Source organism: Balaenoptera physalus, assembly GCF_965194825.1.
Source record: "Balaenoptera physalus genome assembly, chromosome: 3".
NCBI lineage: Eukaryota > Metazoa > Chordata > Mammalia > Artiodactyla > Balaenopteridae > Balaenoptera > Balaenoptera physalus.
Genome location: NC_138890.1, coordinates 122895872 through 122910906, shown reverse-complemented (window position 1 = coordinate 122910906; position 15035 = coordinate 122895872). Strand labels below are relative to the sequence as shown.

At 41.9% G+C, this 15035-nt stretch overlaps 1 pseudogene across 1 annotated transcript in view; it reads right to left on the bottom strand.

Moving 5' to 3' along the window:
- Positions 1–12061, bottom strand: part of LOC309658535 (ras-related protein R-Ras2 pseudogene) — a 70613-nt pseudogene extending 58552 nt beyond the window's left edge. Inside the window, exon 1 of the transcript XR_014268326.1 lies at positions 5210–12061. The product of XR_014268326.1 is annotated as a ras-related protein R-Ras2 pseudogene (transcript). The remainder of the gene's footprint in view (positions 1–5209) is intronic.
- Between the last annotated feature and the right edge of the window lie 2974 nt (positions 12062–15035).

The following is a 15035-nucleotide window of genomic DNA, read 5'->3' as shown; positions in this document are numbered from 1 at the left end:
TACCAGAAACCTGTACTTGTCAGAGTCCCTAAAGGGCTTTTGAATTCCCTCTATTTATCTTGAGATGTCTGGGCTATGTCAGCCTACTCTCAGGGTTTCTCAAACCTTTTTCCACCCATAATTTTCACCCTGAAGGTGAAGTCACAATCCTCAATTCCATCTGGACTCTCTTTTTTTCTCCTCCTTCTTGGACTCCTCTCTCTGGAACCTGGTGGGTTTCCTTAATTTCCCTTTCAGTCAGGTGAAATTTTTTCTTACATCACATCTTCCTTCTTTCTTTTTCTAGGGCTCATAAGTAAAGCTCTGGAGTCCAAATCTACCAGGCTTGACTCCTGTTAAGTAAAGGGAAGCTTTACAATGTAGAAGGTTCTTTTCTTTCTCAAAAGCTTGGCTTTCAAGGTTACTGTCACACTATAGACTCAGAATGTCAGCTTTTCAACTCAGAGCTAAATGATAACTTCTGAGGAGTTTTAGTGTGTGCCCACCCTCTCTTTCCCTGTGGCAATCAACTGTAAAGGCCCAAGGAGTTTAGGGAAATGGGATTTGCCAGGGATTAATGTTTGAAGGGAAGAGGAAGAAAGACTAGTTTAATATTTAAAAAATATTCTCTACTGAGCTGATGGGAGAGCTAACTGTTGCCCGTCAACTATAGGCCAGGCACTGTGTTAAGTGCTTCTCATGCTTTCCTCCATTTCATCCTCACAGCTCGCAAGGAGGTCTTTACTTATGAGGACACTAAAGCTTAGAGAGGTTATAGATCTTGCTGAAAATCACACAGCTAAACAGCAGTGGAGCCAGTATTTGAGCCCATGGGCTCTGCCTTGACAACTTGCAAGATTACTGACTTGTGACACTGTGTCATAGAGAGAACAGAGGGGGTGAAGATAAAGAAATCCACATCATGTCCAAGAGCATGCACCATAAATCTCATCACACCCTGCTAATTCCTGTTTTTCACTGAAACTTTCATGCCCCATGAAACATATCAGGCAAATCCAAATATTGCTCATTGGAAGACAAGAACTGGCTGATGGTTTGACAGGGGGAGATAGAAGGAGGAAGGCATAGAATGTTCACAAAATTCCAATTGCTGGGAAACAAACTTGCTGGTAAGTTCATTAAGCTTTCACCCACATAACTCTGAAGACGATTTTAATGAGCCATTTATTGGAAGTTTGTTAGGGGCCTGTATTTTGGGTGCTATATTTTTATTGGCTTCCTTTTTATAAAAAGGCAAAACCAAAGTACATAGTGTTCAGATGACTTTCTTAAAATGGGAGGCCATCTGAGTCACAGAAGTGAAGTTAAATTCTCTAAGCTTCCGGTCCCATAATATCTTTCTCTAAATACACTTTTGTCCTGCAGCTTCACTTTTTCAAGATCATAGGATGACTCTCTAGGAAGAAGAAAATCCATCTGACCTGCCTACACGACAATGAGGCAACCTCCTTGGAACCCGTTTCTTTTCACACTCCAAAGAAATCATGTTTCAAACAACAGAGGTGGTAGGAGTTTGGGGGGAAAAGTGGAAGTTTAATGTTCTTTTAAAAATCCAGAGAGCAGTGTTTCTTAATGTCCAGATCAGTAGTGTGAGCCCACATTTTAATATTGTCATGCTTTCTCATTCAGACTGGCTATATCTTAGTGTGCACCATGAGAAGGAAACACAAGCAAGTCATCAAACTTGTCTAAAGATAAATGACAAAATGTTCCAGAATAACAATGAAAACCATTAAAGATCAATAGTTGTTCTTAGATGACTTAAGAGGGGTTCTTTTATATAATCAAAGTTGGTAAAAAGAGATGGAATGAAGACCCCAAACGGAAACAAAGAAGGGGAACTAGAAGAGAAAAACAGAGCAAGAGTATTACACACGGAAACAAGAGGAGTTTAAAATACATAAAGTAGAGGAAGACAACAGAGCCAACAGACCTGTTGAGAGAGAACTCAAGAACTTTTTTTAAGAAGTGGGAAAGATGGCTTGAGAAATGAAACGACTTCTTTGTCTCAGTGTGTGAAGCCGGATAAGTGGGGAGAGATGCCAGAAACAGGCACACTTCCCAAAGGAGGAAGAAATAGAAAATTGGTTTCCTGCCAGAACAGGTGGCGTGTTGACATGTACACATCTGACAGGCAGGTTTCTGAAGCTCTCCAAGGGGGCTGAGCAGGCCAGCCCGAGGCTGTCTCTAAGACTTCAGGGAAAGGCACCACGGGGGAGCCCCAGTGATACGGTTTCAGATGTGTTTGGACGCAGGAGAAATAGCAGTGGTGGGTAAGGAAAGTCGTGAAGCAGCCTGCTATGAAGCACAAGGCTGAAGGCTGGCCTACACTCTCTCAGAGCTCACCGCCTGATACTTTTAAACATCCATTATAGGACGAGAGCCAAATGTCTGGTTAATTTCAGGAGCAGGCAGATATTAACTCGCTGAAGTCCCTTTGACCTTCTCAAATGCTGTGAGGACTTTGTTTTCCTTTCTTTTTTCTTTTTTGCTGGTGGTGGTAATAGTAGGGAGTGAGTGGGAGGGGGGGGTCTAAGACTGGGAAAGCATATGGGTGTTGGGGGTGAAAGGCTGATATTCATTTTTCCTACAGAGTTTGGAATCTTCTTTTGTTTGAATAACTGGCTTATAATATGACCAGTGATTGGGACTCTGCAAATGGCACACTTACCCAATCATAAAAATATTTAAATAATAATCTGGGGCTAGACCTGGGGTGAAACTATCAAACGAAATAGTGATACCTTGAGAATAATGTTTCTCACCCTACTATATTGGGCAGTAGAATTGTGGTTACGTGCATGGGCTCAGGGATAAAACTACTTGTTTTTGTAACCCCACTCTACTCACTGACTGTGTGATATTGTGTTGTGAACCTCTGAGCCTTCATTCCCTCGCCTATAAAGCGGGGATGATCACAGTATCTATCTGGGGCAGAAACACTGTGGTATGTTTACCACATGGTTTCTTTTCCTTGCTGGGAACAAAGGAAAATCCCATTTCCTATTTTCTCCTTGCATCTGTGCGGGGCCCTGTGACTAATTCTGACCATTAGAATGTGGGCGCAAGTAGTTATGCCACTGCTGGGATGACCCTCACACCTCCCACAGGATCTTCCATGCTCTTTCTCCTGTCTCCTTGTCTGCTGGCCAATTACAGAAGGATCCAAGAGACGATTCTGAGGACCCCATAGCTGTTACTGCCTCTGCAAATCATGATGTGAAAAGCCGTCTGCCAACCATCCAACTGACTGTGACCTAAGCACAAAATAAATCTTCTATTGTATGAAGCCACTAAGATTTAGGGGATGCTTGTTACAGCGATTCATCAATTCTAACGCTATCTCAAATATTAGTCACTCCTGAATAAAACTATATCATAAGGTTATTGTAAAGATTAAATGAGTTACTATATATAGAAACTATTAGAAGAGTATCTGTTATATAAGCTCCCAATAAAAATTATTTCACATATCATAATCAGTATAGAATTGACCAGTTGGTTATTAATTCTAGGAAATATTATACTTTGGTCCATTAATTCCAAGAAATGATATTTGCATTTTCTTAGCAAATTTGAGCACAGACTGGGCCACCTATCTGTCATAGTTGTTAACCTGGTTCTATGATATGCTTTCTATAATCACTTTGGGTCAGACTGGCCAAGGCGGTGTGTTTGAATGGTTGGAAATCTGCAAGGACCTCTAGGTGTAAGGCATCCCGGCTCTTCAGAGATACCTTTCCATAGCAACCTAAAATTCATACGGACAACAACATGGCTTCTAGATTCTGATCGGGAATCCTATAAAAGAAGTCACACCAACTGAATACTTGTGCTGAAGGGCTGTTAGGTTTATAAATAGTATATGCACAGGGGGTAGCACAGAACATAGCCCAAATGCATGCTTGGTATCTAGTAAATGGTAGTAATAGTAACAACAAATAAATAATAGTTGTCACTATTGTTTGAGTACATCTCTTTTTTCTTAGAACTTCAAAAGTCTGTCTGTTGTGCACTTTCTACCTGGGGCTCTTGGGAAAGTCATTTTACATCCTGATGCAGCTGTGGCCTTGTTTGTTACATAGTGCCATCTTTTCTAACATTTCATTTACTTTTCCCCTACTGCAGTCAGAGGCCATTACTTGTCCTTATGCTTGCTCGACCTAATGAGGCAAATTGGTCTCTACCCTCTTTATAACATCCTTTACTTATTTGCAGACTCCACACTTGTGTATCATTGAATATCAGGCATTAGATATGCAATGTCACACAGAGATCTCAGCAATAATTAGGCATTTGGAGGTGATTTTTTTCCAAGAAACATTAGTCTCAACCCTAAAATTCCCTTTTCTTCAGTAGGTCCAGGTCAATAGATAAAGACCTTAATGTTCCTTTAATGTGGAGACAAGCAAATCTGGCTGCTTTTGGGTCTGGCAAACTCTATCTGGCTATTTATCAAGCATTATACGGCTGGCAACTCCGCAGATGTATTCTGCCAAACGCTTTGTCTCCTTACGCTCTAAGTGCGTATGTATTTCAGAGAGAATTCAAACCTTGAATTTCTGATTTATTCATACTTAACTGATCAAAGTTGCCACATCTGTCTTAGTCAACACTTACCGGTTCTAACTTCTGTTTCTTTGACCCAGGAAACTTGAAAAGGTTGGCAGCAACCACCTCCCAGAGAAGAAACCAAACCAGTTGTCTGGGTCTGGGAAGCAGCTAGTTCACATATGTCCTTCAGGCAATATTTACAATGATTTTTTCCCCTCTGAATTCTAAGGCATGTGTAAAGAAAAAGATGTGCTTCCAAATCTCTCTTAGCTGATATCAACCTAAAATGAAAGGAGTCTCAGAACACCTCAATGGGAGAGGTGTTGGGGCAGCAATCTAGTTAGAAGGGTGTAGGTGTAGGAGTCTTATCCTGGAGCCCAATTACATACCATTTCACGTAAGTCTGAGAAAACATCAACTGTCCATATTTTTAAAAGGGCAGTGGTAATGGGGAGGGGAGGGGACTCTCGGTACTCCCTCCAAGCTACTCCTTAGTACTGCTTCTGACCTGACAACACCACACTTTGGATCTAATATCTTGGGGCTGATGTTTCCAGAAGCAAAAGGAACCACTAAAATACTGGCTAGGCAAAGAGTGGCAATAAAAGGCAAATCTTTGCTAAAAGGATACGGACATCAAGCATGTCAAACTCACAGGCTGGTTACATGCCCAGGTTATTTTGCTGTGATCCATTATTTTTCCTGGCAACATTTTATAATATTGGCTCTCCTCCCAAAGATGACAGAGCATCATGTGAGTGTGCACAGAGGACTTCACTCTGCAAATATTCCAGGGACAGCAGTCTCCTAGAAAGGCAGGTTAAGAAATTCCATAGATTTATTTTGGCTGCTATTGTATAGTACAGGATGGAGTGATCTTACTGCAAAAAGATAGGAGGTAGCCTTGGACTGTCATAAAAACCAATAACTGTGCAGATGTTTGTCAGTTTACAAACCAGTTCAAATTCATGTAAAAAAGATGTACCTCCCTCTCTACTTTCAGAGGAAACCCAAAAAGAACAAAGTTTACATTTATAAAAGTAAAATGTTTAAGATATCTGCTTATCAGCAACCACTGAATTTTATTACATTAGTAGGTTATAACCTCCAAAGACAAACATCTTTTTTTAATAAAACCAAGTGTGGTGGGCAGACTCTAAGATGGCCCCCATGACCCCTGGTCCTGTATTTCTGGCATTCATGCCCTTAGGTATTCTGCTTCCCTGATGTACGGGCCCTAGATTTGCATCTAACCCAACAGAATATGGCAAAGGTGATGGCCTGTCACTTCCATGATTATGTTGCGTTATTTAAGATTCTGTCTTATTAGCAGACTGACCCACATGGCAAGAGGCTGATAGGAGCCTCTAGAATGACTTCCAGCTGACAGATGGCAAGAAGCCAGGCACTCAGTCCTACAGCTGCAAGGAAATACATTCTCCCAACAACTTGAGTGACCTCAGAAGAAGGTTCTTCCCCGGTTAAGCCTCCAGATGAGACTGCAGCCCAGCAGATAGTCTGATTACAGCCTTCTGAGACCCTGAGCAGAAGACCCAGCTAAGCTTTGCCTGGCCCCCTGACTTACAGAATCTATGAGGCAATAAATAATACACCAAATGTTTATCACAAGGTTTCTGCTATTTATAGGTTTCATACTGAAATAATGAAAAAGAAAGCTGAGCTGTGTAGTCAGCTGATGTTATTAAACGACACAGCGAACCACAACTCTGCTACTGCCACGTTACCACCAAAGTAAAATGAGATAAACATTTTGTCAGGGGTATTCCTTCCCCCTCCTCCATTTTAGCATAGTTAGAAAAAAAAAAAAAACCAAACATAGTCGATGATCTATCCCTCAGGCATTTGGACACTGGGTCAGGGCCATGTTTTGAAGGAACAAATAGAAGCAAATACACTAAAGCTTTCCTTACACTAGAGGTCACTAGTAGAATTTCCTTAAGGCCCCCATCCAAAAATACAAAATAATTAGGACAGCCCACATACCCACATACATTTGCATTTGCATCATCAGTTGACTGTGAATTGCAGTTAGGTTACATGCACTTTTCAAAATTCCATTATGCCCACAATGAAATCCATACTCCTTACTGTGACATTCGAGGCCGCAGAGTCTGGCGCAGCCTTCATCTCTGACCTCTGCACTAGACTCTTTGTTCAGTATTTGTCCCACAATGACATTCTTTCTCTCCATCAAGCACACAAACCAAAGTCATGTCTACCTCTAGGGCTTCTGTCTGGAACACTCTCCAGAATTATTTCCATGGCTGACATCTCAGATTTTAGTCTCAAACATCCTCTCCTTCAGCAAGGCCTTCCCCAATTTTCCCGAAGGCCCCTTTCCTGCCCAGTCGCTCTCTTCCACATTAATTTCTTTTATTTCCTTCAAGGTATCAATACTATCTGAAATGACCTGTTTATGGATCTACGTGATGATTCTGTGTCTCTCACTAGAATATGACTGCTGTGTAGTACGTGCTCAGTAAGTATCAACTGAATACATACATGAAATACAAGTTGATTATTACACCAAGACTGTCAGTTCTTGATTTAGTTTTCTTCTTTGCCCCTTGCTCACCCTTCCACATGTCTGAAATCCCACAGCAGTTTTGCTGCTAACTCAGCCAGCATGTTTCACACACCTGTACACACAGCACAAAACAAGGTATCTGAAACGAAACAGAAGTTGGAGAAGACGTAGTTCTGCCCTTAAGGACTCTACAGATTAACTGGGTGGGAAGATGCAGCATACGTAAATCGATTAAAATCCAACTACGAGGCACTCAGCATAGTAACTAGGCCAAGCTAAATATGAAATTGCTTAGGGAGTACAAAGGAAGGGATGATTAGAAAACTTCTTACAGGAGCTGATTCTGGAGGCAGGAGTGTCTATGGGAAATAAGGCAAGGGCATTCAGAGCAGGGGGAAAACAATGAGAGGAAGCCATTAAACCCCCAAAGGTTTTTTTTTTTTTTAATGCATCCATTTCTCAGAGAAAATGTATTTCTAACCCAGAGCCTGCCTGAGCTTTGGAATCACTTTTTTAAAAAACCAAACACTGGCCTCTACCTAAGCTGAAGATACCAATACTGGCCTCAACTCCAATTAAGTCAGAATCTCTGGAGGCTGGGCTTAGGCTTGGTATATTTCAAAAGGTCCCCAGGTGAGTCAATGTGCACCCAGGGTTGCGATCCCTTGCTAGCCTGAAATGCCATCACACAGTTAAATTGATGAGAGATGCCCCAGGTCAATAAAGGGAGACAGTGAAAGACAGTAGTTAAGGCTCTGGAGTAGAATAGCCTAGGTTCAAATCTAAGCCCTGCAACTTATCTGCTGGGTGACCTTGGGCAAGTGACCTAACCTCTCTGAGCCTCTGCTTACACATCTGTGAATAATAAATGTAGTTACATTTATTTTTAAGTGGAGAATTAAGTGAGATAAGGCTTATGAAACATCTGATGGAGAATTAGGTAAGATAAGGTTCATGAAAACATCTGATGAAATGCATGGTGCATAGTCAGATATTAAACTTTTTTCATTATCGTTATTATATATGTCCCAAATTCTCAATTTTTCATAAATGCACTGGAAAGTCCAATGTGCATTTCTGAAGTCTTTGAATCTATCAGCTTAAAAAATTATTTTAAGTCTGACCACAGCCTTAACCTAGCACATTGATGATTTCAAGCACATTTAAGCAGGACCACAAAGAAGACGGAGGCTAAGTCAACCTGGGAGGAAATGAGCATTGTAATGGAAACTGAAATCATGAGTGATGGGCCAGCAGCCTTGCCTGATGAAGAAACCAAGAGCTCACACTGTTAGAACAACCCCTTTTGTAAAAAAAAATTACAGGGCATTTAAATGAAACATAGCAGAGATTTTCCACATTACTTGGGTTAACAGTACCATCCTTCTCCCACCATTCATGTGGACCCAGCCCTAGAATAAAAATTGTATCCTGAATCACTCTCTCTCTACCTCACCCTAGGTCTGATCACTTGACTCCAAAGTTCCCGAATACGTGTCCCACCTAATATTTTTAGAACAAGTCATTTGAAAGTTTCCTAAACTTCTCAAAAACTAGCAATTTGCCAAGAATAAAACCACTTAGATCATTTATACTTATCAGAGAAGCAGTTTATTTAAGTGTAGAGAATCCACTGCATAACTCTGTTTTCGTATTTCTATACTATGTTTAAAATGCGTGCCTCAGGATGACGTAGAACACAAATTTGGAAATCTTGGGCATATAGACCTGAAGTCACAAAACAGAAGAGCTTTAGAAGCCACAGGTTTTAGAGACCAAGGAGCAAAAGGGCTGCCAGGACAGAAAACTGATAAGAAGCAGTAAGAGCTCAAAGAGATACTTCATCAACAATTTCAAATCCTCAGGAAAGTCAGGTAAAATAGGAGTGGAGAGGTTTCCTTTCAACAAAGCAATGTTGTGGTCTTTGGTGATTTTAATTTCAGTTATTATAGTTGCAAGTCCTAAAATATACATTTGGTTCTTCTTTTAGAGTTAAAAAAAAAAAATGCATGCCTTGTATGTTCCTAAATGCTTAGAAAATAAAGCATGGAAAAGTACCCTCCAATCCTTTGACAGTGGTCATTTCTAGATTAACATTAAGGGTGACTTTAAGTTTTTAAATTAGTCTCTTTAGTGGCATTTGAAATTTGTATATAAGCATTTCTTATTTTTGTACTACTTAAATGAAATTCTAGATGAAATAAAACATATGTTTTATAGCAAGACTCTGGCCCTTCTGGAAACAAGAAGTAGGCTTCAAAAAATGCCAACCCCTTCAACTTAGTCAAGAAAGGGCTGTCACTGAGTATGAATTTTAAATATTTAGTGGGTTGGAAAAAGCCTTCTGCACTGGAAAGAGAAGGTGAAAAAGACTCCTGGTTAGAAAAGGACAACCTTTCTGGCTCCCCCTGGGTGGTTTTGAGCGTCGCAGCTCGGCTTTCAAAGGCTAACCGATGAGGTGACAGCGAATACTCCATTGCACATGTTTGCGAAGCGTAGACCTCCAAGGCTGGCCGAGAAACGTCTTCCTCAGCAAAGACTTAGGTCTCCGTTTTACACATTGAATCAGTGCTTTTCATGATTCCGAAGGACTACTTTTTTTCCCCCCTCTTCCCTCATTCAACTCGGAAACATTCCTTTCTGTGGATTTTCATGAACCCCTGCCCAACACCAGGTGCAAATTGAAAAAATCCCACTGGCCAATTTCAGCATAGGGAGGCCTACTGTTCTTTCAACAGAGTCTCTCTTTCAGGCCAGGAGTTCAGATCTTAGCCCCTGGGCACACAAGTCAGGGGTTTCACTTTCATCCACAAGCATCGCTCATGAAAAAACTCCTTCTCTGTGGCGGCCGCCTCTCCAGACCCCCCAGCCTAGAGGCTCAGATACATCTGCCTGTGTGAACCTGGGCATTTGTCAGGGCGGAAAGCCAGAGGGACTCTTTGCTGATCTTAACCTTTACATGTACGACAGTCCCCGGCTCAGACATGTAATTTTCCACCCGCTGTGGTTTATGTGTGGTTGACATTATCATTTGGCAAATACTTTACAGCAAGTTACCCTCCTTGGCTTGCAATTTAGAGACTATTGGGTGGTCTTCCCCACTTGGGACACTCCACCGGTGGATCACATGTTAGCTCTGCCACCAGTGTCCCGGGAAGGACCTGGGTGCCTTCAGAAACTGGTGGGTTCAAACTAGAATTCAATTCTGGCTTCGACTCAGCACTCCACTGTGCTTGCAACTTGCAGAAACCATCCAGTTAAATTCTCTTTTACAGGTATGTACTGAGCACCTACTTTGGATTGATTATCTATGGCAACCCGAATTACAAACACCTGCTATTTAATGGAATTGCTACCACCATATTGGGCAGTGGGATTTGAAGATCAGGACTGGTTCTCTACATTGCCTCCAGCCTCTATATAAATGTTTCCTCCACTGCTAGTGGGGATAGGGTACACCCAACTGTCAAAGTTCTACTGTTAGAATTTTCCTAATCTTAATTGACTAGATCTGTCACTGTGGACTCAGTAAGTAGACATGGCGTCCGAACTCCCTATCTGAGGTGCAAAAGCGGGGGGCTTGGAATAATGTTTTCTGTTGTTGTTAGCAGGCTGGGGCTACCTGTCTTAACAGCTCAAAGAAGCAGTTCAGATGGCATGTTGGAAAAAAAGATACCAAATTATCAGATTATAGATGTTACATAAAGTTCCTGAACTTACTCTGCAAACTAGGTGTATCAGTCAGAGTCCTACAGGACACAGATAGCCCACTCAGATTGGGTAATTAGTAAAACAAATTAAAGACTGTTCACAAGGCCTGGGCAGGGTCTCAAGGAACAGACAAGGGCAGAGCAGTACTCCATGTCCAGTAGCAAGTAAGAGCTGCTGCTACCACAAGAGAGCCAAATAAGCAGGAAGCGGGAGAGGATCCCAGAGGCAGGAGAGGGTAGCTATAGGGATGGGGCTGCCTGAAAGGAATTGTAGCTTTTGGTAGAAAGATCGAGACAAACCACAGCAAACAGGCAGGGGGGAGCCAGGGAATAAATACTTCAACTCCCTCGCATCCTCCTTTCTGGACTCCTGCCAGTGACTCCCATGAGCCAAATCCCACTGGGAGCTGGAGAACAAGGAAACCCAGAGTGCATATGGGCCAGGCTCCTGGGGCACAGAGAAGAACAGAGAAGGGAGGAGAGTGAGCCTAGAGGGCACACAACCATATCTAGAATACCAAATTTATCTAAGTGCAATGAGAACACAACAAAGAGTACAATAAATGTGTTCTTTCTTGGAAGCTAAAAGCAAATGTATAATTAGGGAGTTGATGCTTGAGCTCGTTCTAGTACATGTAGAATTGTCCTCTAGATGGGAGGAGAATGCTATGGGGAAAGGAGCTTCAGAAAATAGCTGTGTGGCCAGAGCCTGTGGTGTAAACAGCTGTGGCAAGGTAGGAGGCTGGAGAGGGAGGGGGCCAGGCTCTGGAATCCTATGTTATAGGTTGAGGCATTGGGATTTTTTTTTGTGGATTTTAAGCAGCGAAGTGTTATCATCAGACCTCCATTGTAGAAAGGCTGTCAGCTATATAGAAATGGGATGAATGATGCTGTGGGGCTTCTAACCTATTTCTGCAAACAGGTAGGGCAAAGAGATTACATAATCACAGTAAGTTAAAGGATTCCTTCTGACTATGATGGTCCCAGAGATCTGGTCTTGGTAACAGCTGAGAAGGAGTCAGTACAATTATCCTCCTTCCTAACCCAAACAGTTATTATGCTTAATTATCTTTTCCAAAAGATAGTCTTCCTTCAGGTTCTAATATTCTTTCACAGGATCTATAGACATTCTTTGCATCTGAAACAACGTTGAACATATCACACAAAAGAGCCAGGTCCTTTTTTGTCACAAGCTTGTGAAGAAACTTCCTTGGCACTAGAATGCCCCTCTGGCTGACTTTGTTGCTAAATGCTTATACCACTTTAAATGGCTGCCACATTATTTCACATTAAAATATGTACCCAGTGTAATTTTCTCTGAGTGTGTTGTTAATTGTGATTCATTAGATTGCAGCCTCTTTGAATGCACCACCCTGAATCCCACTGTGTGTTCCTCACAGCCACCCCGGTGCTAAATGTGTATTTGTTTTTTCAAGAGCATATGGTCATTCTTTACCTTCAAAGCAATTTGTGCTTTGAAAGGAGGGGTTTCTTACACTCACTGGAGTGTCTCTCTGTAAAACAATCCATGCCTTTAAACACCATTGTGCAAACTTTCTGAGCCCAGGACAAGTATTTATTTAATCAGAAAAAAAAGTATTTTCAGCATCTATAGTATTCAAGGGCTGGCCCAGATAATCAATCAAAGATAATAATTTGGAACATAAAAATAAGGAAATTCAGGCTAATATGTTAGGGGCTAAAAATGGTCTACTGTGTAACCCTTTCCAAATAATATTTTAAAATTTGCAGAGATCTTCAAAGCCTATTCAAAGATGGACTATTACATAGGAGTTTTGAATGCCATAGAGGGGCTAGTGAGGAAGGTATTTTTAGTTGGGGAAGACTTTTGGCATTTGTCAGATTATACCAATCACAACACATATAGGGCTGCCGGAAGTCTGGGTTGGCTGAACTGTCACCTTCTCTGTGGAGGCTTTCCAGATGAGTCTCTGCACAGTCTCAGAGACTCACTCCAAACTCAGGAGTATTTCTACAGCTAATGCTTCTTAAAATGTGGTTTCCAGTCAGGCTCTTCAGAATAACCCAGGGAATCTCATTAAGCCTGCATCCCATCGGTAGCATCACTGGTTCAAATCTTGATGTTCCACGTACATCTATCATTTCCATCAGACTGTGAACTTCTTAAAAATGGGAGCCATATATGAATATCAATATCCCCCCAAGTTGGCACAATGCCAGGAAAATAGTAGATTTTTTAAATTAAATGTGATCATTTTTGCACAACTTAAAAGGTCCTTATGGGGCTTCCCTGGTGGCGCAGCGGTTGAGAATCTGCCTGCCAATGCAGGGGACACGAGTTCGTGCCCCGGTCCGGGAAGATCCCACATGCCGCGGAGCAACTGGGCCCGTGAGCCACAACTACTGAGCCTGCACGTCTGGAGCTTGTGCTTCCGCTACAAGAGAGGCCGCGACAGTGAGAGGCACGCGCACCACGATGAAGAGTGGCCCCCGCTTGCCGCGACTAGAGAAAGCCCTCACACAGAAACGAAGACCCAACACAGCCAAAAATAAAATAAATAAATAAATAAATAAAATCTAACCCTTTAAAAAAAAAAAAAGGTCCTTATGGATCACCGTATTCAGATGTCCATACCTTGAAACCAACCAATGTGTTCTAGGTATCTACTGCCACATAACAAAGTACCACAGAAACAGGCACAGTGATACCTCCAAAGTATTCTATTGGTCAAGCAGTCACAGAGCATGTCCAGACTCAAGCTGAGAGGACATAGACCTCACCTCTCATTGAAGAATGTCAAAGAATTTGGAGCCATTTTAATCCACCACATAGCATATGCCGAAGCCTGTTAAAAGAAGAATGGCTATAATTCTTTCATCTGGCTTTATGGGCCATTCAAGGAGCTAAATAAGGAAACTGGACATTTCATTGGTGGTGAATGGAATAATTAGTACTCCTTATCAGAGACTGGAGCTACGAAAGTGTTAGAAAGTCCAGGGTATTTAGCCCAGGAATATTCTGCTATAAGGATTCCCTTAGCTTGCACCTCTGGATGCAATTCTAAATGTAGGGGTTTGCTTCTCTGGATGACTCTTGATTGGAAAATCTCCTCTCCTTATTTTGCATATTGGCAGCTCTAATCCATCCATGTGTCTAAATAACACACATCTTATGATCCATTTCCCACAGCAGAGAAATAGGACCTCGCTACCCAATTCTATGTCTGGATGAAATGTATGACCAAACAAATACACATGGATCAACCAAGTTGGTCGGCTATCAGATAGTCAAAAGTGAAGAACTGTACTTGGTCAACACAGAAACTAAAATAAGTTGTCCTTGTGAAGCTGGGTGAAAATGGCATTTCAGCTAAAAGCGCTTTTGTTGAGCTTGAAAATTCTTGACTAAGGGGTGGGAGTCATAAAGTGCTTTATGAGTCATGGGAAGGTCAAAGATCACCTTTCAACTTCTAAAACTAGCCCAGGCTACTTACGGTAGCTCTCTTTCTTTCCCTCTTCCCCCACCCTCTCTACCAGCTTCATCATCTCTGTCCACTTCACAGTATATCTGTAATGCATTTGGATCCAGTTCAAGGAATACACAGGAAGCCTTCAGATCCCCAAGCAGACTGCTCCGTAGGAGGGAGAGAGAAAAGAAAACACCCCAGGGTGGCTCTGTATTTCCAAAAGATTAAAAATAATTAAACAATAAGATATTCAACTTGGATTATTTCAGGACAGTGATTAATGGCATTTCTCTCTCTAATGATGCCCTCCCCTCAGCTAATCTCTCCCAGTCTCATTTCAAAGAAGATGTTGGTTACCACTTCATTTGTTTTTTTTTTAAATTAATTAATTTATTTATTTATTTTTCGCTGCATTGGGTCTTCACTGCTGTGCGCGGGCTTTCTCGAGTTGTGGAGAGCAGGGGCTACTCTTTGTTGTGGAGCACAGGCTCTAGGCACATGGGCTTCAGTAGTTGTAGCATGTGGACTCAATAGTCGTGGCTCATGGGCTCTGGAGCACAGGCTCAGTAGTTGTGGCTCACAGGCTTAGTTGCTCCACAGCATGTGGGATCTTCCCAGACCAGGGCTTGAAACTGTCTCCCCTGCATTGGCAGGCAGATTCTTAACCACTGCACCACCAGGGAAGTCCAACACTTTGTTTCATTCCATGTACTCTTAAGTAAATAGGGGTATATTATGACCCTGACACTCATACCAACCAGCTGCCTCCCTCTC